This window comes from Pelodiscus sinensis, chromosome 18 (assembly GCF_049634645.1).
Source record: "Pelodiscus sinensis isolate JC-2024 chromosome 18, ASM4963464v1, whole genome shotgun sequence".
Lineage (NCBI taxonomy): Eukaryota > Metazoa > Chordata > Testudines > Trionychidae > Pelodiscus > Pelodiscus sinensis.
In genome coordinates, this window is record NC_134728.1 from 23,175,402 (window position 1) to 23,199,727 (window position 24,326).

Sequence of the window (24,326 nt, forward strand, 5' to 3'; positions counted from 1 at the left end):
TAGGTGTCCTTAGGGAACACATCGGGTTAGTGGAAGGGAAGGAAGAGGTTTAGGCTCATGAGGTAGTAGAGGAAGCTATTCTAAGCATTCGAGGAAGAGCAAAATAAAGCCCAAAGCAGATAATGGGAGAAGGAAGCGCAGGGAGAAGTTAGGAGGCAGGACTGGGGACTCCTAAGGAGTCATTTTATTTAAAAAGAAAACTTATTAGGCCCATGCTCCTGCATCTCTATCATGCTTTATTATGATTTACTATCAGCACTGTGATAGTAACTTGTAGAAACCCCAGGCAAGGTACATAAGAGCCAGTCTCTGTCTCAAAGCCCTTACACCCTAAGCATTTGTGTGAGAAACCTCCACGTCTGGTGGGTTTATTTAACATTTGAGTTGGCGCAAGTGTGGGACTCCCAGCCCATGCTGGATCAGCAGAGCAATCTGTTGATGCAGCCGCTGAATAATGTCTCTCAGCAGTCACGTTCCAGGGCCTCCCTCTGCCAGTTGTGTGTCTCTAATTAAGACAGGCATCGCTCTGTGTTCAGGGATGAAATCCTTACAGTCACTTGCGGGTGAGTAACAGTGCGTGACTCAGACGTACCGTAGAGAGGCCGGTCGATGCCAACTGATGTCTCTTTGAAGATCAAACTCAATTCCTGAAGTTGGCCTCAGAGCAGTGGAGAAGTAAGTCAAGATACCTGGAGATTCTGGGCACTCCAGGTTGCTTTGGACTCAGAGATCATAAAGAGAGAGGCTGCACCTGGCTTTGCTGACTTGCTTCTTCAGTGACGTACAGGAATCGCCATGGCAACGTCTCTGGCTGCCTACTTTTTCTGCTGGGCACCTTTCTCTTTTCCTGTATGTGTTGCCAGGGGCCAATGTGGGTCTGTGTCAAGCTGAGTGGCTTGTTCTTTTCTAAGGAACCTAAAAAGGGTGCCTCTCTGGTGGAGGCAGAGTCAACCGGAGGCACAGCAGAGCTGGCTAAGCTGGCCTTCCTTGATCTGAGGGGATTTTCCTAGCTGGTGTGAACACAGGTAGTGGGGTTGAGTCCAGACGTCATCAATGTCCATCTCCCAGCCATCCCGGAAGCACAAGGTGGGAACGTCTCCCTGCTACCTGTCTGATTTTGTTTCTATCCTGTGCAAAGCAAGATGGAAACTAAAGAAGCTGAGTTCACTCCTCTGTTGTTGTTCTTGCCAAATTGCTCCCCTTGGACCCACTCCAAATCTACAAAGTCAGTAGAAAAGCTTTCATTGTCTCTGGTGGGAATTGGATCAGATTCTGTGCGTATGTAGCATATTCTCCATTTGTGCCACACCCACTGATTGTGTTTTGTCTTAAACCGGATTGTAAAGTCTTTGGGGTAGGGACTGTTTCCTAATTTGTCTGCACAGCGCTGTTAAACAGTTGCTGCTTTTTACCCCAGAGTTGACTGCATTCCGTTGAATGTGTTGCGTGGACTTCAGACCATTTTTTCAAAGTATTATATTCACTTTGGGATCCTTTGAAACAAAAAGTGCTCCATTAAATGCCAGGTCAGTATTCTGTGGGGTCTTACCTTGCGCTGCTTCCCAGGAAAATATTCTCACTGAATTGGGTGTCATGGTGTATTCCACCAAAACGGGGAAAGAAAAAACCCTAAGGTACAGCTGAGAAGTGAATCTAAACAACTATGCAAAGGGAACCTGGACCAGCTGTCCACATAAAGTGCCAAACAGGTGGGAGGTCTTTGTTGGTTGTTACAGTAAATAGGAGACTTCTTGTGAGAAAGGCAGCAGAATTGAAGGAAGGATGTTAAGCCACTGGCAGCTGCTGGGAGACGAGGTTACAATGCAAATCCAAACAAAGCTTTTGCTAAAAGGAAATAGATTCTCCTGTGTGCAGTGAGGTGGAAACTGAGCAAGTAGCTGCTTGACATCATCAGGCTGAGCATTGGATTACAACAAACAGACTTGGAAAGAGAGATAGGAAACGCCCCCTAAGCCCTTGAAGTGCAACTTCATTTAGCAGCTATTAGTACAAGGAAACTGAGAGTCTGAAACTAACCGTGATAAACTGGCCAGCTTGGCCGCTTGCCATATCGGGCAGGTATGCTGGGGGGTTACTCCGGCCTGGATTTGTTTGTTAACGGCTTGATTGCTTAACTTGGGGAGCAGTTGGAGCTGTGTGCTGTAAGTACAGTTTTACATGCTGCTAAGAGAGAATGGGCTGCAGTGAATACAAACATTAGCAATTTTTGGTGCCTCAGATGTCGGGATAGTTATTTTAATACAGTAATTCATATGCGATTACAACAAAATGCTGATCTGCTCCAAAGTTCTCAGCGTTGTTGTGTGGGAGCCAGGACTGTGATTCTGACAGATTATTTATTTAAAGATATATTAAACTTCTGCCTAAACAACTGGGAATGGCAGACTCACGCTGCCCACAAACTGTAGGCTAAATGGAATCTCATTTTTCTACGTAGTGTAGGTTGGGTGGTAGGGATGTGCAGTGGGTTTTCCCCATGAAAGCTCATGATACTAGATATATTTTTGTTAGTCTCTGAGGTGCTGCAGGACTACTCCTTGTTTTTGAAGTTACAGACTAACCCAGCTCCCCTGCTAGACCAGTCCACTGGAAAGGCATGCAGTTCTGTACTTGCTCCAAAGGGCAACTGGAGAGTGTATTCAGTATTTAGAATTCAAAATGCAACTTGTCTCAGTGGCACCTGTGGAAATGTCTAGCCTCATTTCAGTGGTGTCTTTATTTCCAGAATTGGCCAGGCACAGAATATCCCACAACACTGGCTTAGGCTCTGGTTTTCAAATGAAAAAATGATACAAATCCGTGAGCTGTGCTGGGGGACTCTGTATGAAGCACATACTGTGCCAGGCATGTAGTGCTGTGATAAGGGGGATTGTGTTGTAACATGAAATATCATGTTAAAAGGACTGCAAAGAATGGCATGTGTACTAACGGTTCTGTCTGCACCATTCATGTGAATGGGAGTTTTACCTCCAGCTCCCGTGGAAGCAGAATCAGAAGTGCGGTAGGGCCCAGCCTTCTAAGCAAATGCAAAAAAATGATCTGTTTAAAATGAAAAGCCTTAAATAAAGGCTCAGTGGAGGTAGGATCATCAAAACACTTTACGAACTGGATTGAAAAATCCTCCATTACGGTTCAGGGCTTTGTGCCCTAAGCAACTGCTATGGCTTATATGGGGGTGCAGACTATACAGAAGAAAAGGGGTGGAGGAAGGGAAATGTTTCCATTTGCTCAGGAGGTGGTACTGCATCCACAAAATGTAAGCCAAAGCCAGCTTGCTTTATTCACCGGCGCAGTCCCTAGATTCTCCTGGGATGGATGGATGGATGGATGAGCTTTCAAGAGTACATTGAGTCCGAGATATACCTAGATGATGTATTGCGCCAATAAAATAGCTATAAGGTGAGTCCTTTAGAGAGAGGAAAAGCTCAGCTGGAAAAGGCATCATAGTGGCAGCCTGCAAGCCAGGTGCAGCACGTGAAGTTCTGCACTAAGAATTGTTTGATAGGAGATGCAGCATGGAGAGAAGTCAGCCGTCCATTCCACAACGCCGTCCAGGCCAAGCCAGACCCTCTTGGTGACTGTGAAGCACAGGCTGCATGTCCCAGTCAGTGAGCTAGAGAGAGCTACAGAGTTCTGGGTAACCAGCACCCTGAGGACTCCTCAAGCGTCCACCAGTTATCCCGCTCAGTGATACCCCACTCCCAGGCAGATCTCCACCTTGGCACTAATGTGCCACGGCGCCTAGCTATTAATGTTGACTGAGAGATCCCGTTTCACATATGAGAGAACAGCGGGAAAGCTCGAATACCTTACCACAATGGGCATCACGGGTAAGGCAGATGGACTCCAACCACAGATCTCTCTGATAACGAAGGCTCCAAAACCAATAACCCCACGAAGCAGAATATGCCTGGGCATGCATCTCCCAAATACTGCGCTCCTCTGGGAATGGCAGGACTCACCCAGCATTGATGCCACTGCTGATGTCTTTGAGCAGGGGTCTCAAATCCAATTTACCTTCAGGCCAGTGCAGTCCTCAAATCCTCCCAGTGTGCCAGCAGGTACCCCTCTCTGTCAGGTCTCCACACATTCCCCCCTGCCATCTCCTGGCTCTGCCTGCCAGCCCGCATGCTCCCGCCTGTGCATCCTCCAACCCCATCTCCCAAACCAGCCTGCACTGGGGCTGGTGCACTCCACTTCATGCCACCACAGTGACGTGGAACAAATGGTTAGCCTGGGGATGGCACCCCGCACCAGGCCCCCCAGTAATTTCTGAGACCATGTCCCTCGGGGAAAGGGTTTGAGGGAAGGGCTGTGATGGGGGAAGAGGGCAGAGTAGGGCAGGTGCAGAACAGGGCTGGACTTGGGAAGGGTACAGACACTCCCCCAGGGCTGCAGCGACTCGCGTGCCAGCAGCCGTACATGGGCCGGATTGTGGGACTGCTCGGGCTGCAGATGGCCTCTGGGGCATGAGTTTGAGGAAACCACAACTTTCTCTTTGTTGATGTAAGTGCTAGGTGTCATCAGCTTGAATGTGCACCAGAATCAAGCTCTCCTATCGCCAGAACTGCTTAGTGTCTTTCAAACAGACCAACAGTTTCAATAAATATTAGCTTTTTTAAAGAAAAAAAATCAGATTTTTATACAAAGATTTTTGGTTTAAATTTTTTATGGCTTTGGAACATTTTCAAACATTTTAAACAAAAAAATGTAAGCTTTTGTTTATTCCGAAAAAATGTTTTCTTTTCTGCTTCTATATTGAAACACTGAACGTTTTTGATTATTTTCATTACATAGTGAGTTGGAATGTTCCATTTTCAAAATAGCTTATTTCAAATCAGAAAAGTTCTGCCTGAGTATAATTCTGTAGGACATCAGAACATTGAAGCAGGATCATTATAAAACATATGATGAGAAATGCTTTCAAATTTGCTGAAATTCCTGTGGTTTGCCCGTACTTATATAGCTTTAGTACTAATCTGAGTACCTGTCTTTAATGTAAGGGCAGAGATATTATATTATTCCCCCATTTGCGCTCAGGAAACAGATGCATGGAGAAACTGTAATTTGCCCAAAGCCCAAGTCATACAGGAAATTTGGGGAAGCGGTGGTGGAAATTTAACCCTGAATCCTAGCATCCTAACCACTAGACCATCCTTCCAGTTTCTGTGTAGAGCTTTGCCCCTGACCTTTTTCACCCAGTCTCAGCACCCCTTACCTTCCAGTGGATTACAATACTTAACCCCCCAACTCAGCAGTGTCTATAAGACTGCATTACAGCCAAAACATTCAACAATCAGCTCTGACCAGACGCAATGATCCATGGGACTCATGGCAAATCATTCAAAGCAGGGTGGGTATTTGAAAGACTCTAAGGGTATGTTTACATAGCGAAGTTATTTCTGAATAACAGCCATTATTCCAAAACAACCATGCGAGCGCCTACACAGCAATTCAGTTATTTCAAAATAATTTCAAAATAACAGACAGCTTATTCCTACTTCTGTAAACCTCATTCTATGACAAATACCACCTATTCCGAAATAGCTATTTTGAAATAAGGCATGTGTAGATGCTCCGCTTCTGCTGTTTTGAAATAGGCCCTCACCAGGCCCATTCTAAGTTATTCTTCCTGGGGCTGTAAATTGAGATAGCATGCCCACATTAGGGAAGCCTGCCTCAGACTAATTTTGAGGCTTCCCTGCAGTGTAGACGTGCTATTTCGAAATAAGCTATTTCAGAATAACTATTCTGGAATAGCTTATTCCGAAATAACTGTGCAGTGTAGACATAGCCTAAGAAAGGAACCTCACTCTGAGTGGAAATTCCAGAGATCGGAAGCTGTTAGAATCATAGAATCATAGAATAATAGGACTGGAAGGGACCTCGAGAGGTCATCGAGTCCAGCCCCCCGCCCTCAAGGCAGGACCAAGCTCCGTCTACACCATCCCTGACAGATGTCTATCTAACCTGTTCTTAAATATCTCCAGAGAGGGAGATTCCACCACCTCCCTTGGCAATTTATTCCAATGTTTGACCACCCTGACAGTTAGGAATTTTTTCCTAATGTCCAATCTAAACCTCCCCTGCTGCACTTTAAGCCCATTACTCCTTGTCCTGTCCTCAGAAACCAAGAGGAACAAATTTTCTCCTTCCTCCTTGTGACACCCTTTTAGATATTTGAAAACCGCTATCATGTCCCCTCTTAATCTTCTTTTTTCCAAACTAAACAAGCCCAGTTCATGAAGCCTGGCTTCATAGGTCATGTTCTCTAGACCTTTAATCATTCTTGTCGCTCTTCTCTGTACCCTTTCCAATTTCTCCACATCTTTCTTGAAATGTGGCGCCCAGAACTGGACACAGTACTCCAGCTGAGGCCTAACTAGTGCAGAGTAGAGCGGCAGAATGACTTCACGAGTTTTGCTTACAACACACCTGTTGATACAACCTAGAATCATATTTGCTTTTTTTGCAACAGCATCACACTGTTGACTCATATTCAACTTGTGGTCCACTATGACCCCTAGATCCCTTTCTGCCATGCTCCTTCCTAGACAGTCGCTTCCCATCTTGTTTGTATGGAACTGATTGTTCCTTCCTAAGTGGAGCACTTTGCATTTCTCTTTATTAAACCTCATCCTGTTTACCTCTGACCATTTCTCTAACTTGTTGAGTCCATCACACACCAACATGGTTCCACATCACTTCTTAAGAATTCTGAATAATGGTGCATGCAACATTCCCAGCTCCTCAGGGTAATTTCTATACCTAGGTAATAACGTTGTTCCAGAACTCAGCCATTCTGAGTGGTTAAAGTGTAGGGAAACTTTCTTCCCCTGCCTTAAACTATTTATTCCTTGGTGTCAAATGTTTCACTGTCTCTCAGCCTGGGAGGGGGGGCATATTTGTCTGTTTCTCCCCAATACAGTTTCATGGCTTGTACTATGATTTGCTAGCACAACCCAGCATTTACATTGGGATGAAGCCTTGAGACCTCTGTGTTGCTTCTCCATGCCCACTCTCCACTAGAAATGTTACAACCACAAGTCACTGCACAGGTGCATTCTCACAAGAGCTCTTCAGTGCCTGGATTGTTTGGGATGGTAATTCAGGAACATCTCATCCCTGGTGTAGCTCCATTGACTTCGGCAGAGTGGAACTTCTGCCACAAGATAGGACTGAAACTGTGAATTTAGTGGGGTTTTAAAAACAGACCTGGAGATGGATCTGGAGATGAAAAGCCACAGTTATAAGGAAGAGCACAGACTTTTTGCTTCAGGACATCAATTAACAGAGAGGGGTTATCCCACAATGGGCTCTTGCACTTTGATCTGAAGCAGCTGGTGTTGCTGAGTATGGTTGGAGGCAGGATAATAGGATTGGCTGAGTCACGGGGCTGAGCAGATGAGGCAATTATTATGCACATCGGACTGAATTCAGTCCATTGTCTGTCCATGAATCAAGAAGTGTGAGGCTGACCTTCTCCACACTCTGGTCACCTTGGCTTAACCAAAAGGGATTTCCTTTCTGGCTCAGAAATGGTACCACAGTCTCTGTTGTACAGAATAATGCTGAATGATGCAAGAATAGTTCCAGGATTTTTGGAACATATGTTCATTTTGAACCCGTGCCGAGATCACTGCATTAATTCCATACGTTCAGCTACCACCCAGTAACGTCAGTACAGAACACAAAAAAGACGTGTATTTGGTTGAATCCAATGAATCATAGAACATAAGAACATAAGAATATTATGGTTGGAAGAGAGCTCAAGAAATCATCTAGTCAGCCCCCTGCTCCCAGCAGGACCAACCCCAAACTAAATCATTCCAGCCAGGGTTTTGTCAAGCTGGGACTTAAAAACCTTTAGGGATGGAGATTCCACCGCTTCCTAGGCAACCCATTCCAGTGCTTCACCACCCTCTTAGCAAAGTAATTTTTCTTAATATCCAACCCAGACCTCCTCCACTGCAATTTGGGGCCATTGCTCCTCATTGTGTCATCTGTAACCACTCAGAACAGCCTTTCTCCATCCTCTTTGGAGAGCCCTTCAGGTAGTTGAAGGCTGCTATCAAATCTCCTCTCGATCTTTTTTTCTGCAGACTAAATAAGCCCAGTTTCTTCAGCCTCTCCTCATAGGTCATGTGCTCCAGCCCCCTAATCATTTTGGTTTCTCTCTGCTGGACTCTTTCCAATGCAACCTCATCTTTTCTGTAGTGAGGACCCAAACCTGAATGCAGTACTCCACACGTGGCCTCACCAGTGTTGAACAGAGGGAAATAATCACTTCCCTCAGTCTGCTGGCAATGCTCCTACTAATGCACTCCATATGCCGTTAGCCATCTTGGCTACAAGGGGACACTGTTGATTCATATCCAGCTTCTCATCCCCTGTAATCCCCAGGTCCTTTTCTGAAGAACTGCTTCTTAGCCGGTCAGTCCCCACCCTGTAGCAGTGCTTGGGATTCTTCCATTCCATAGGCAGGACTCGGCACTTGTCCTTGTTGAACCTCATCAGATTTCTTTTGGCCCAAACCTCCAATCTGGCTAGGTCACTCTGGACCCTCTCTCTATCATATCTATCTCTCCTCCATCTGAGTGTCATCTGCAAACTTGCTGAGGGTACAAACCAACCCATCATTCAACTCATTAATGAAGATGTTGAATACATCAGCCCCAGTGATGCCCAGGGTACTCCACTTGATACTGGCTGCCAACTGGACATTGAGCTGTTGATCACTACCCATTGACCCCAATGATCTAGCCAGCTTTCTGTCCACCTTGTAGTCCATGCACCTAAGTCATATTACAGGTTGAATATCTCTAGTCCAAAACCCATGGACCTGATGGGTGCTGAACCAGAGAATTTGCCAAACCAAATATTGTCTAGCAGCATTACCAACACTTCCACTGCTTACTGGGCTCTTAGAAGACATTTGGGGTAAATCAGAGCTAAATAACAGCACAGAACACAGAGGCTACGTCTACACTGGCCCCTCTTCCGTAAGGGGCATGTAAATTTCAGCAGTCGTCGTAGGGAAATCCGCGGGGGATTTAAATATCCCCCGCGGCATTTAAATAAACATGGCCGCCGCTTTTTTCCGGCTTTTAAAAAAGCCGGAAAAGAGCGTCTAGACTGGCCCCGATCCTCCGGAAAAAGCGCCCTTTTCCGGAGGGTCTTATTCTTACTTTGAAGTAAGAATAAGACCCTCCGGAAAAGGGCGCTTTTTCCAGAGGATCGGGGCCAGTGTAGACGCTCTTTTCCGGCTTTTTTAAAAGCCGGAAAAAAGCGGCGGCCATGTTTATTTAAATGCCGCGGGGGATATTTAAATCCCCCGCGGATTTCCCTACGACGACTGCTGAAATTTACATGCCCCTTACGGAAGAGGGGCCAGTGTAGACGTAGCCAGAGAGCCAGGACTGGTGACTGTTAACAAACTTTATGGAGCCACAGGAAACTTGGCCCCACCCATGACAAGTGGACACTGAGCTAACTAAAATCATGCCAGACCACAGATGTTGCAGAACCAGAAAGCGCCAGACTAGAGAGCTTCAACCTGTGTTTTAATTTGCTGGCAAGTGTAAGTGTAGTGCTAGTGTAATTCATTCATACTCAGATTCAGCCAATCAGACACACTGGGGATGTTCCTGGAAGTGCCCTGAAGTAGCTACACAATAAAGTCACCAGAGATAAAGATCTGAAATGCCAGTATTCCTGCATCCCACTCACACAAAGCCCAGAATAAGATTCCTATGGTTAAAGGTGAATCCTTAGTCCCATTTTGCAAAAAAGTCACCCCTGCCTGGAAGGCCTTTGCATCCCGTTAATTCAGCAACAGCCCTTGCTGGGAGGATGCAGGAGCAGTGCAATCCCAGCAGTGTAATCTCCAAGTTTCACGCATGCACATGCAACCGCCCAGAATCCCTGTGTAGAGGAAGAGTGTGGGCCAGTGGTTGCTTTTCCAGTCCATAGGCTGGAATCAAGGCTGTGGATGCCTGTGGGTTGGAAAGTTGAATTCCATCCTCCAGCCACCAATGTTCTATGGGGGACAAGGGTGAATTCCATCGCAGAAGAACAGGCCTGCACCACCCTACCTCTTTGCTTGCTCGCTCAGGTGAGTATGTTCTTTATGGGTCTAGTTTAGGCTCTGCACACGTGTTTGCAGTAAATCTGAAGCATGGGATCCTGGCTCTTTGGGTTGCACAGCTAGTGAGTCACAGGAGAGCAAAGAAGCAAACTGAAAGAGCATGGCCTTTTAATGTAGCATCCTTCCTTCCTGCATTCGTGTGCCTGGCTGGTTCCCTCTTGGAAGCAATGTATATTGCCAGACATGGGACACTGCTGCAGGCATGTCGATGGAGCTCCAGATTGTCAAAGGATTAAACAATGCCATAAATGCATACGGTCAGATTTGTCTTTCTTTAGCTGGACACTAATAATCATAATTAGAGTTTTCTATTTATATGCCCCTGTCATCTGATGATCTCAAAGTGCTTCCCTCTATAAAATAAGCAAGTCTCCCAACTCCCTCTGTGAGAGAAGCAAATATTAAGAATAGCTCCAGTTTACTGATGAGCAGACACACAAAAGCAAAGTGATTTGCCCAAGGTTGTACAGGAATCAGTAGCAGAGCCACTGCCAGCAATGGCCCTCCTGCTCTGATCACTAGTTAATTCAGTGGAAAGCGAAAAAACAAACAAAAACAAAAAAAAGTGGGGGCAGATCTGCAAGCAGGGTTGCAGCTGGTGAGAGATTATGCCTGTCATTGCAAGACAGTAGGCTAAAAAAATTAAACCAGTTAAAGTTGTTGTACCAGGTAGTCCTTGTATCCTCAAGCTAGCTCTTGCTTTCCATTCTGCTAATATTTGCTCCTGGGAGAAAGAGGAAAAAAATGCCCCTGATGTTCCAGTTTGGCTGAAGGCTCAAACAGCTGCTAAAAGAAATGAGTTTGTTGGCTGAGTTTTGCAGGTCAGGAGATTGCAATCAACCAGTAGTTGTTAGAACCAGAGAGGAAATTTATTTGACCAGGGGTTCAGGGATATTGGAATAACATGCAGCTGCAGGCAACGGTGAGTAAACCTAAGACCCATAAGATAAACTAAACAAATCATCTGAGAGTACAGTAACACATGTCCTCTCTGGCCTTCCAGCACAGAATAGGGAAGTTTCACTGCTTTAAACACCAGTTTATTTACATTCTTGGGGAAGCCAGTGAATTCTCTGAGCAGGCTGGATTCAAGCACTCAGAAGTGGGGTCATTTCACTTCTCCACTCATATGCAAATCCGTTAAACAAAGAAGTAAAATGGACCAAAGAGAGAAATCGCTTTGGGAAGCACGACCTCTTCCGAGGCCTTGTCTGCATTGGGATTGTGTTCAGCCTGGGCACTGCTGTGAACATCACAGTTCACATCAGTGGTTAAATCCCAATGTACGTGAGTTTCCTGTCCATCAAGCATGGCTCTGGAAAGCCAGGTCCCCAGATTTCTAAGCAAGGCCCTTTCAGCACATGTTTTTCCTTGGCAGCAGTGGTCACTGGTTTGGAGAGGGGACCACACAATGAATTTACTAATTAAGGAATAGCCAGTTTTTCTTACATTTATTTTTCCTTTTGCCTGTTCCTTAGAGATATTTGCCCTGATGTGTACACAGCTGAACATCTGAAGACATGAATAGTAGGAAGATCAATTAAATAAAGGTAAGATTTTACATTCTGATTGGTTATCTGGAAAGGCAGCAGTAGTGACTAGATTTCCATTCACAGATTGACTTAAAAATCACACAAATCAGAAGGATCTTTTTCCATTTAGTAAAAGACACTTGCTAGAAAGTTGAATGGAATGTGTTGGCATCTAATATAGGTCTCTTCTGACATCTATAAGCAGTTAATGAGACAGTGAGACTACAGCAATGGGTTGACGGTTTAGTAATCTGGGAAGCTGACCTGGGAAAGGAGATAACACATCAGTCTTGGGAACTCATTCTGAGTAACCTACAGAAAATCTTAGTCCGGCAAATGCACAAAATCTACATGTGTATCTATCTCTAGTTCTGCAACATACAGAAAATTCTTAGTTGAGTAGCCCTGCTGGGCCAGGCAATTAAAAAATACCCTTGCAGATTGCTGACTTGTTTGTATGTGAGCCCGATGTCTGCACACAAACCCCAACCCATGTGTGGTCACCAAGGGTTTGAGGTTTGCCTCTGTCAATCTGAACCGTACAGTCTTCAGGATCCCGCCTAGACTCCAGACAGCTCATGACTGTATGTGCAGAGATTGCACCTCTAAGGTTAACAGCTCCGGTACAGCTATACACAACTTCCCTACGGTATTCCCTATACTGTATGCCATGGCAAGGTACTTACACCAAACCCTGGTGAAATGCTGGCTGCCAGGACATATACTAATGCAAACCATGCCCTGCTGTCTCTCTCTGGCTGGCGTATTGTTGTGTAGCAGTTGGAGTATATTTTGAAAATAATGCTGGAGGTGTCCATACACCCACCCTGCACTTACACAGTCACTAAACATTTCTTTTCTATACAAATCCATGTCACAGCCTCTAACTCTGTGTTAAGAGTAAATCTAAAAAATCCATGGTGAACCCCAAATGCTCCCTTTGCAAAGCCTCAGTAAATGCACATGGGGTCCAGAGGAGGGAGTCCTGTGGCTCTGTAGCCACTGCTTCCCCGCTGTGGAAGAGGGGTGTCCTCTGGCTATGCCCTCTTCCCCTATCCAATCCTCCTCTCTACTGGCAAACCATGGAGGCATCAGCCATGCTGCTCCTTAGCACATACTGGCTGGCAAAGAGGAGCTCTCTGCCAGCACTACTGCAGCGTTTGCAGCTTCGGGGATAAATGACTGTAATCCAAAAGGATTCTCCGGTGCATACAGCTTCATTTCCCCTGCAAATGCTCAGTGGTTTGGCCAGGCCCCTGCCGTGCAGCGCCCCCTGCCCCTCAGGTGTTTGAGCCAGCGTCCGTACAGCCTAGGGGAAGATGTGGAGGTGGAATCTCAGTAGATGCATAAACTATGACTCCTCTAGGTAGTTGCTGATTAAATCCACGTTTGGAGGGGAAGCTACTGCACCTGACTCTGCGTGTGTATCTGCAATTTGCACAGAGCAGGATTTAACCCATTGGTAGGGAGAAGCTGCAGTTGCCTAATACGTCTGAGAAGGGTTTCTCTGCCTCTCTCCCAGAGCACGGGGAAGCAGAGCTGTTTCAGCCAGGCCATCCCACATCAGCTGGGAAGTTTTTAAGGACTTTCAGCCAGCCAAGGTGGCAGGTCAAGAGACCATTCTAGGCAGTTAAAAGCATTTGGGCTGGGCTTGAGAGTCACCAAGCCCCACCCTGCACTGCAACAGGACTGATTCTATTATGCCTACTTTGTCCCTAATACCAGGTGTCTAGCCTGGTCTTGCCTGAAAGCCACTGATGACAATTTCCCCTGGGAGATTCATTTCACAGTCTCATTTTTTCATATAGCCCCGAAGGCAGGGATTTTCCATCACTGTCCTAGGCAAACATTGCTACTGCCCTATTATGGATCACGTAAGATGTTTTGTTTTATTTTAATGGGAGGGAAGACTATATAAGCTGGTACCTTGGGAACAGACTGGAGCCAGGGTTGCTAATCAGCCAGGCTCTTTCCATAGTAACATTCTCTAAGGCCCTCCGTTCTATTTTTGTGCTCTTACCGAGCGCTGCTGAGCACCTGACCCCCGAGGAAGCTTGCTGTCAACTCTTCCGATCATTCCTCCTACTACAAAGCAGTATTTCTTTGGGAAGCTGAAGGGGACACACCAGGCTAGTGGAGGTTTGAATAAGAGGAGGGAGAAACAGGTGCCCTGGGTTCTGTGTATGCTGTGCTCATATAGTCTCCCTGAGCTCGCTTAGGCTGCAGATTATACACTCTAGCCTGCAAGAGAGCTGCCTCCCTTCCTAGCAGTGTACCCAGCATTCTCCCAAAACACACACTCTAGTGCCTTCCCTTCGCAGGATATAAACAGAGACCACCGCACATTCATTTCCTTCCCTTGCTGAGTAAGGATCAAGTACTTCCCCAACCAGGCACGCCCTCAGTTTTCATTGATGGGCTCTGCTAGCTCCTCTCTCCACCCTCCCCCCCCCCCCCCTTAATCACACCAGGCTTCCTCCAGCTCCCTTTTATATACCCTGGCAGGGCATCAGCTGGCCTTTGTTGAAAATCGGCCTCAGCTGTATCTGCTTCCCAGCTATTTAACCCTTCCATGCCTGGTTCTACATCCCTACACCTCTGGCAGGGGACATGGATTCATGACCTGCCCTAGCAGCCAAGAGGATTAGAAGGTGGAAACTGATGGGCGACGTCTACATTGGCACGATCTTGCGCAAATATTCTTTAACACAAGAGTTCTTGCGTTAAAGTATTTGCAGAAGAGAGCGTCTACACTGGCATGTGCTTTTGCGCAAGAGCATCTGTGCCAGGGTAGATGCTCTCTTGAGCAAGAAAGCTCTGATGGCCATTTTAGCCATCGGGCTTTCTTGCACTAGAAATTCATGTTGCCTGTCTACACTGGCCTCTTGAGCAAGAACAGTTGCTCAAGAGGGCTTATTCCTGAGTGGGAGCATCATAGGGTATGTCTACACTACAGCACTAATTCGAACTAATTCGAACTAAGCTAATTCGAATTAGCACATCTAGACTTAAAAACTAGTTTGAATTAGCGTTTTGATAATTTGAACTAGCATGTCCACACTGAGTGGACCTTGAACCGAAGTTAAGGATGGCCGGAAGTAGAGCCAGCAGGGCATCAGGTTACGACTTAGAGTGTGGAGCTGCTGCCTCAGGCTAGCCGAGGGCTGTGCTTAAAGGGACCCGACCCCCACCCCGGACAGACAGTTTTCAGGGTTCCCCGCTTGCTTGTCTACCTCAATGAGGGACAGCAAAGCGGTCCTGTCTTGGAGTGCCTTGAGTGCCCACACTTGGCACATCACAGCACTCGGCCTCAGCCCGGCTGCACTTGCCGCAGGCTGCCATCCGGGGGCTCAATCGGGGGGCTGTCAGGATCCAGGAGACCCTGCAGGAGAACTTCCACCCCGAGGAGTCCGCAGAGCCACCCCAGTCCTCCCCATCGGGGGCTCGTGCCCCATTCCTCCCTCACCTCCTTCCACTTACCCCTCCCCAGCCCCCCTTCCTGATGTAAAAAATAAAGGACACGTGTGTTCAAAAATACAAACTCTCTTTATTTAACAAAACTGGGGGGGGGGGATTAACCTCTGGGGAGACTGGGAAAAGGAGGTGGGAGAGGGAAAGAGAGAGGGTAGGAGAGGGGAGGGGGAAACCTGGGAGGAGGGAGGGGGAAGCCAGGGGAAGAAGGAGGAGGGGAAGTATAAAACTATGGTATGCCCACATCTTCTCATACTGTGTACAGATGCTATCTCCTCACCCCAGAAAAGATATTTTGGCCTTGGAAAGGGTTCAGAAAAGGGCAACTAAAATGATCAGGGGTTTGGAACAGGTCCTATATGAGGAGAGGCTAAAGTGACTGGGACTTTTCAGTTTGGAAAAGAGGAGACTGAGGGGGGATATGATAGAGGTCTATAAAATCATGAGTGGTGTGGAGAGGGTGCATAAAGAAAAGTTCTTCATTAGTTCCCATAATAGAAGGACTAGAGGACACCAAATGAAATGAATGGGTAGCAGGGTTCAAACTAATAACAGAAAGTTCTTCTTCACAAAGCAAATAGTCAACCTGTGGAACTCCTTGCCACAGGAGGCTGTGAAGGCTAGAACTAGAACAGAGTTTAAAGAGAAGTTAGATAAAGTCATGGAGGTTGTGTCCATGGAGTGCTATTAGCCAGGGGGTTGGAACAGTGTCCTGGGCCTCTGTTTGTGGAAGGCTGGAGATGGATGGCACGAGACAAATGGGTTGGTCACTATCTTCGGTCCCTCCCCTCCGGGGTAGCTGGTGTTGGCCGCTGTCGGCAGACAGGCTACTGGGCTAGATGGACCTTTGGTCTGACCCAGTATAGCCATTCTTATGTTCTAAGCTCAGGGCTCAGGGTCGGGGGTCTCACTGGACCACCTTGATTTTCATGCAGGCCTACTCCTGGGTTTGCATATGGCCTTTGGTGGCCAGGTTGACAGCTATCCTGCCCTAGACGGCCACTTTCCTGTGCCTAGTGCGGAGGTCGTGGACATTGGAGGCCTCCCCCCAAACCTGGATGAGGTCCACGATCTCCGCACTAGACCAGGCAGGTGCCTGCCTCTTGCGGCCCCGGGGCAGGCTCCTGGGAGCTGCCAGCCTGGTCCCGGGAAGAGGCGGAGGGCTGGGTGGCAGCGGGTGGCTGGCTCGTGCCGTGCCAGGTGCAGGGTCTGTTGGCTGGGGGCTGGCAGGCTTGCACCTGGCACAGGCACTGTAGCCAGACCATGCCCCATTAAGGGCTCCAGGGCCGGGAGGAGGGCAGAAGAATTTCCCTGATTGTGCCCAGAGTGGCCACCAGAGCAAGCTGGGAAGGGCTAGCCTCCCACTAGTTCGAATTAAGTGGCTACACAGCCCTTAATTCGAACTACTTAATTCGAACTAGGCGTTAGTCTTCGTAGAATGAGATTTACCTAGTTCGAATTAAGCGCTCCGCTGTTAGTTCGAATTAACTTTGTGGTGTAGACATACCCATAGTTCTTGCTCAAGAAGCCCTGATTTCACACATTAGAACGTCACTGTTCTTGCGCAAGAACTCCCCGCCAGTGTAGACAGGCAGCATGTTTTTGCGCAAAAACGGCCGCTTCGGCGCAAGATCATGCCAATGTAGACACAGCCATGCACTTTAAATCCTGACAGGTCACTCGGTCAGAATTCAGGAGCCTGGGGAAAATCTCATTGCCCTAAGGCAGTGTGGGGTTGTTTTCAGCCTGTGAGTGGAAATACACCTGTGATCAGAGCCTGTTTTGTGTAGACCTTCCTATCAGTCTTCTCTGTAGTCATTGTTTTATTAGTATCATCCATACAAACAGCTTAAAAAAAACACCGGGAAAAATAAAAATTAAAAAGAAAAGAAAATGCCACCATAATTACCCCTCCTAGCGCTCTGTGAAGAGCACAGACCTAGGTGGTGGCTAACAGTTTATCCCAGAAATACAATTAGTCTCTATGGAGCCACAGGACTCCTTGTTGCTTTTAAGGCTCTGTGTGTTACATCTCTTTGCTGGGTGGCAAAGTGCAGGTCAGAGAAGGCCTGAAGGCTGCTTTATGTTGCGACTGCTGCTGTAGCCTACCAGGGCCACTGCAGCTCTGCCGAATAGCCAGGGGAGAGGTGTGCCCTAACCGTACCCTGTCCATCCTCGACACCTCCCTGCCGTGCTACTTGTGTCCATACCTGGTAGAAAGGTGCCCTACCTGTCTTCCTGCAGGGCGTTGTGGCTGCTTGGGTCAGTGTAACTGGGCTAGAAGGCATTGATGTTTCCTTCCAGCAGAGATGTTTGTATCTTGATTACTAATGTACTCATTTGGGTGCTGGTTCTCGTGTTCTTTTAAAATGAGATCGTTAATTTTAATGCCCCAAAACTTCCTTTTCCTAGAGAAGGCTCATATGTAGAGATTAGTCCCCTGCAGCTCTCTGTCTGCCGGGATCCCTGCTTTGCAAGTGGAGGCCTGCTCTTCAGTAATGTCCTTCTTCCCTGGAGGAAGCAGAACAGAAAGCCCCCTGCTGTATTAGCACATAGAGACTTTGGGATGTGTCAACCAATTCAACATGGGAACGAAGCACAAATACAAACACGGTCATGGCAACTGGGTAGGGCTGAGTGAAGGGACCAATTATTTCCATTAATCAGCACGCTGAGGAGCAGCAGCAAGAGGTTTCAAGTGCAACTTAGGAAAAAAAATCAGGCTAGATTGCAGAAAAAAATTGTAAAAGCTCGATTGCCAGGGAAGACTGTAGAATCGCTGTCATGGGGGAATTTTCAGGACTCGTGTTCCTATAAATTGAATGAAATCAACTCTGCCCTCATGCCAATAGAGTGTCTCCTTCATCCCCCAGGAAGCGTGTCTACACTGAAGAGGTTTTTTTTTTCAGAAAAACAGCCATTTTTCTGAAAAAAACTTCATGTACGTCCACACTGCAATCGCGTTCTTTCGGAAAAAAAATGGAAAGAACAGAGGGGGTTTTCCGACATTGGTAAACCTCTTTCTACGAGGAAGAAGCCTTTTTCCAAAAGAGCTCTTTCGCAAAAAGGCGTGTGTGGACGGGAAAGAGGGAGATCTTTCGAAAGAAGAGAAGAGAGGAAAAAGCACAGGCACCCTGATGGCCATTCCGCCCATAGTGATCACAGCTTACATGCGAGATAGTGTTCACACTCAATAGACGCTATCTTTTGAAAAAGCAGATCACTTTTTCGGTGTGCTTTGCAGTGTGGACACTCTCTTTCGGAAGAAGTTTTTTCGGAAGATCTCCCCCGGAAAAGCTTCTTCCGAAGGAAGCCTGCAGTGTAGACATAGCCTCAATGGGAGTCAGGGGGCATAGCTCAATTGAACAGAGCTGCAGCGACTCACACTACCTGAGGAGCTAACAGGGAAAATTAGCTTGGGCTGAAACTGAATGTGAGAGGAGTACTCCTACCACAGGAGGCTACGCAGGGAAATGTCTGTGCAGACAGATGGATGATACTGAGGACAGAGAGAAAATGAGGAGAGAAGTGGACTGTTTAGTTCTGTTGGCCCTTCCCTTCCCTCTTCCTCCATCTCCATTAGTTCAGGCAGGACTCACGACAGCGACGTCGAGGGGTATTACACCCTTAGCAGTTCTGTTCTGAGTGGGATAGCTGCATGGCCTCCATCTTCATCCTCTCTCTGACTCGGGGCCAAAATGCTCCCTTTGCAAGCCAAGAGAGCTTTCTCCCCTCGCTACCTCTGACCCACTTGGGTCCTGAACGTCAAGCTGGGTTCCCTCTGGCCAGTAATAGAGATTCACCGTCTTCCAGGGTGTTACACAGGGCAGAATATGGAAGCGAGTGACCAAGGCTGTGGGTGTTTTGTGAGGCCAAATAGACTCCAGCTCTCCCTCCCACTGCCTGGTTTCACTCCCTGGAGTCAGCAGTTTGGACTCCAGCTTCCCAGACAGAGCAGTTTAGTGCAGTAGGAAGGTGTCACGTTACCTGTATTGTCGATCCCAAATGTTTAAATTAATGATCCAGGACTCATGACATTTGTCTAAGTAAATATATCAGGAGGGCTTTGGGGAGGGGACTCCTGGTTTCTAATCCTTTAGGGGGCAGTTGGGTCAGGTTTTCAGACTTTTCCCTGCTCTCACAGGCGCAATGAAAGTTGCAATTCTCATGTAACCCCTAATCTTAGAGTGGGGCTGTAAAACAACAACACTCTTGTAAGAAATGGCAACCCAGATCCCAGGTCATGCAGAGGAGCAGAAGCACCCTGTTTGGCTCAGGTATGTCTACACATGTTACAATCACACCTCCCCATGCAGTGTGGACACACCCACAGTCTCATAGCCCAGTCCTCTTCAGAGGTTGTGTGATGCTGGTTTGCATCACAGACAAGGGAGAACTATAAGTAACCTACGCTAGCCTCTTTTCAACACTCCATTGCTCAGACATGCTTTCCACTGCATGCTACTATTGATTGCCCTTACGTACAGCTAGATGTAGCATTTTCTCATCACCATGACTTGACTCCCTTGGCTCTCACTAAGCCAGGGGTCCCCAACGCGGTGCCCGCGGGCGCCATGGCGCCTGCCAGGGCATTTGTGCTCGCCCGCCGACAGCCTGGGCCGGCCCCGCCCCCAGCACGTGGCGCACGGGAGGCGCCGGCCCCAGGCACACGACACGCACTGGCGCGGGTGCGCGGCGCTCAGGCTGCCCCAGCCCCGGGGCACATGCGGGCGCTCGGGTGCGTGGCGCTGGTGCCAGCCCCAGGCGCGTGGCTCGGGCGGCGGCGCTGGCCCCGGGCCCACGGCACAAGACGCTTGGGTGGCCTCGGCCCCGGGCACAAGGCGCTCGGGCAGCCCCAGCCCTAGGGCACATGCCGGTGCCGGCGCCGGGTGCAAGGGTATCCCCGTCCCCTGGCGTGCCCCCGGACGTGCGGCCCTGCCCCCGGGCGCCTGGCACGTGAGTGGCCCCACCCCCCGGGCGCCTGGGAGCCTCTAAAGATTGGGGACCACTGCACTAAGCCCTGGTCTACACTAGGGAGTTGTTTCCAAATAACTTCCCTTATTTCAAAATGACAAGCGGAGCGCCCACACTGCCAAGCCCGTTATTTCAAAACAACGGGCTGATTATTTTGCAATAACTCCTGCTTTCCACGGGGATAACGCTTATTTCAAAATCATTGTTATTTTGAAATAGTGTTAGTGTGGACACTCCGCTGCTGCTATTTCGAAATAACCACTCCTCAAAGTCATTCAAAGTAATTCCTCCCCCAGTGCTTCCTGGGGCTCTAAGTCGAGGTAGCATGCCCACATTAAGGCTACATCTGCACTGATATAGCTATTCTGTGTCTTTTAAGTGCGCCCGTTATTTCGAAATATAGCGGGCTCACTCTTTCAACATCCCTGTAAACCTCATTCCACGAGGAGTAAGAGACACTTCAAAATAAGTGCTGTGTAGACCGCGCCAAATTTCGAAATACGCTATTGCGAAATTAACTGGAAATAAGCTCTACAAGTTGCGTAGCTCAAATTGTGCAGCTAATTTTGAGCTCCGACTGCAGTGCAGATGCACCCTACAGGAGCCTGCCTCGGAGAAATTTTGAGGCTTCCCTGTAGTGTGAACACGCTGTTTCAAAATAGTTATTTCAGGAGTTAATATTTCAAAATAAGTTATTGTGAAATAGTTTTCTAGTGCAGACAGGTGGCCTAGGATCCGAGCTGCTACTTGGGCTAAGAGATTTGGCTGGCTAATGCTAATGCTAATAAGATTGTTGCCACTGACAAAAGCCTCACCACAATTTCCTCTTGCATGAGCAATGAGGCAGCACAGCCACAAAGGCAGAGGAGCATGGGACCTCATCTATCACTTGGCCATCTTGCCCGAATTAGTTACTCCGGCCGGGACCTGTGCCGACACAATGCCAGAAGAACAGCTGGCGTGGCAGGCGTGGGGGTGGCTCAGGCACGTGGTATGTTGGAAGAGCCTGGGGGGGCAGGATAGTTGAAGGTGCTGCAGGCCAGAACTGAGGTTTTGAGGTGCCCAGAGCTAGCGCAGAAAGGCATGCTGAAGGCAAGGGCTGACGTGCCCTGGGAAAGTTGTGCAAATGCCCTGGGATAACCGGCGGAGCAAGAGATCAAGTCAGGATTGAAATACATGGGCCGAGCTATGTAGGAGGAGCCCACATGTGGAGCAGCAGGGGATTCTGCCAGGTCAGTGCTGAGGTGCACCGCAAAGTGAGGGGGGCGGAGGGTCCTCAGAAGTGGAGCTGCAGGACGCAGCTGAGAACATCAGGTAGATGAGGTGCATGGGCAGAGCAGTGTGTGGGGCCCAGGACTGAAACGGTGGGGGGTACAGGAGAGCAGGTGAGGGGTGAGAGATTCTGAAGCTCTCCAGGCAGGGAAGCCCACGGCCTGCACAGGCACCTGGGCAAGGGGGGGGGGGGCTCAGCTTTGCGCTCCCCGAAGGGGCAGGGCCTTGGGCAGAAGTGCCCCACCTCAGCCGCTCGGAGCATACCATGCAGTGCTCTGGGGGTGATTTAAAGGTCCTGGGGCTCCAGCTGCCATTGCTGCCGCTGTATTATCAGCAGTGACCGGGAGCCCCAGGCCCCTTTGAATTGCTGGGTTACCCCCCCCCCCCCCCCATGGGCAGGCCTGTATTCAGGGAAAATTCATCTGGCCCCTACCCAGAGTGGGGTTAGTTCAGCCCACTTCAGAGAATTCTTTAATTCCATGAGCACAGAATGGATTGATATTTTAAACAAAGCCAGTGGAAACGCAGGACACTGTTGCTGGGCCTGTAGGGTTAGACGCTGATCTCTCTTTCATATGCTATTTCTTTAGGTTCTGTCTTTCTGGCAAATCTTAAAGAGCCCTGAAATCTCTCCTCCTCTTGAAGCTGGAGGCGGCGGCGGCTGTGTTTCATGTGGTGCAGCTGAGCTCCCTGAACTTAGTAGGAGATCCTGAGAGTGCAGTGTTATTTGCATGATTTCCTTCCCAAGACACCAGCAAGCTACTTACCACGAGCCAACCTGACCTCTCATTTGTCTAGGCTGCAAGCATGAGTGAGTGGAAGGTTGTGGGAAACTAGTGGAGGGCTCTGGCAAGTCTTTTCCATAAGGTTCTAGTTAATGGGAGTGACAAGTATGGACTAGTCCAGGGCTATGTCTAGACTTCGGAGTTTTTCCGGCATACCGGAGGTATCCTGGAAAACTCTGCCAGGTCCAGGGAATGTGTCTGCTCTTCCAAAATATTTTTTGGAAAAGCAGACGCGCTCTTTTGGAATCTCTATAAACCTCGTTTCACAAGGAAGAAAGGCTCTTGAAAAAGAGGAGTTTTTTTCCAAAATTTGGCCCAGTGTAGACAGGTTAAATTTTGGAAAAGCCTCTTCCAAAAAAAGAATCGGATAAAGGTACGCAAATGGCAGAGCGCAGTTTGCGTAACTTTTTCCTCCCCCAAAAAAGCAGCAGTCTAGACGTAGCCTGGAGGCCCTTCCTCTGATTGCTTTTTCCCTTTGCCAGCCAAAGAACGTGGACTTGAAAATGCTGCACTCCCTTCCTCCCCACAGTGTTGCATAGTAATAAGAGTTGGGAACAGTTGGCATATTTCAGGAGCCAAATACACCAGCAAAGCACATTAAGACTGTGAGTTCTTTGAGGCAGAGACTGTTTTTTCTCTGTGTTTATCCACAGCCGAATGCCATGCCCGGGGCTCCCATGAGCTACTGCAATGCAAATAAGCAGCAATAAGAATGACAGGTTTGGTAGAGATGGATTAGGGATGGTGAGGCATTTTCTTGCCCCATCCTTGTTTTCAGGGGCTTAAACACCACACACACACACACACACACACACCCACCCACCCCGCTCTTTGGGTTGAAATTTCTTATGCATGTTTGCAGGCACAATGTCATTGGAATGATTGCTAAACTCCCAGCTGGCTGTAACCAGAGTCCTGGTGGAAACCCCTTGACTCTGTCTAGTTCTACCGTAGGTGCAAAGACTTCTCCCCCCTCTGGCAGAAGCGGTGTTGCAGTTTTCCCTGCAGAATTCAAGGGAGCACAGAAATCCTGCCGCTCCCCTTTCTGTGCTCAGGCAGCCCACCCTCCTCAGAAGGAAATGGTCTCACACCATAAATATGTTAAGAGCTCAGGGAGGCTGGTGTGCGTGTTTTGCTGCTCTTATGGATCTTGCCCCCAAAGGGGAGTTCTAATAATAGACCCTGTACTGTGGAACAAAAGGGCAAGGGCTGATTCTTAAAAGAAAGCTGTTTTAATAGAAGAAATTGTGCAAATTCACTCATGGCCCTGCCGGGTATTACAGGGGAAACGAAGCAGGATGAGATACCCGTAGAGAGCAGCTGACCACACGTCCCTTCTCCTCTACAGGCCCACATTGCTGTGCTGCTAGAAAAGTTGCATCCTCTAGTAAGATTGATCAGCATCACCATTTCCTTCGGATTCACAGCTTCATGACTTGGTAGAATTTCAGGCCAGAGGGCGATCGTATCTCCCATGTAGAACAGGCCACTGAGACGGAGGCCCCTCATCCCTGTCACCTTCCTGTCATTTATCCTTATCACACTTGGCCCCGATGCAAAGTTGGCCCAAACTCAGCCTTCTGCACCACACCTTCCGATCCACCCAGCCTGGAAACACCATGTTTCCTCCCAGATCTCTGACTTCAGGGCTGGCCTTACTCAGAGGCAAAATACACAGCTGTGCAGGCACCTGAAAATTTGAGGCACCACTGGGTCTTAATGTCCACCCATCTGCCTCTTCCTCTCCCTGGCCTGTGGCTCTGCTTCCTGTGGAGAGGATCTAGGTAACTTTGCAGTGACAAAGCCTGCCAGAGTGATTAGCAGAACCTGTGAAAGAGCCATTCAAATGGTAATGAAGCCATTTACCAAGCATTTGCCAACCCCAGGTCTACACCCTCTGTTTGCTGTGTTAGCCCACAGGACCTTCGTTTAAAAATTTGCTTTTTCATTAGTATGTGGCTGAAGATTATAAAATCACAGCTCTAAAAAATTGTCCCCCCTCGGCTGCTATCAGGCATAGGGGCGCTAGTAATAGGAATAAATCCTCAGCCCATAATGCCTAAAAGCAGCCCTGTCTAATGTCTCTCCTCCTTTCATCACAGTCAACTTCCCATTCCCACTGCC

The 24,326-nt window shown here is 48.2% G+C and overlaps 1 long non-coding RNA gene across 1 annotated transcript; it reads left to right on the top strand.

Moving 5' to 3' along the window:
* Window positions 1–1,793: 1,793 nt before the first annotated feature.
* LOC142818858 (uncharacterized) lies at window positions 1,794–22,987 on the top strand. Its single transcript, XR_012896542.1, has 3 exons — window positions 1,794–2,162; window positions 11,647–11,718; window positions 19,316–22,987. It is a non-coding gene; the product is annotated as an uncharacterized LOC142818858 (long non-coding RNA).
* The last annotated feature ends 1,339 nt before the right edge of the window (window positions 22,988–24,326 follow it).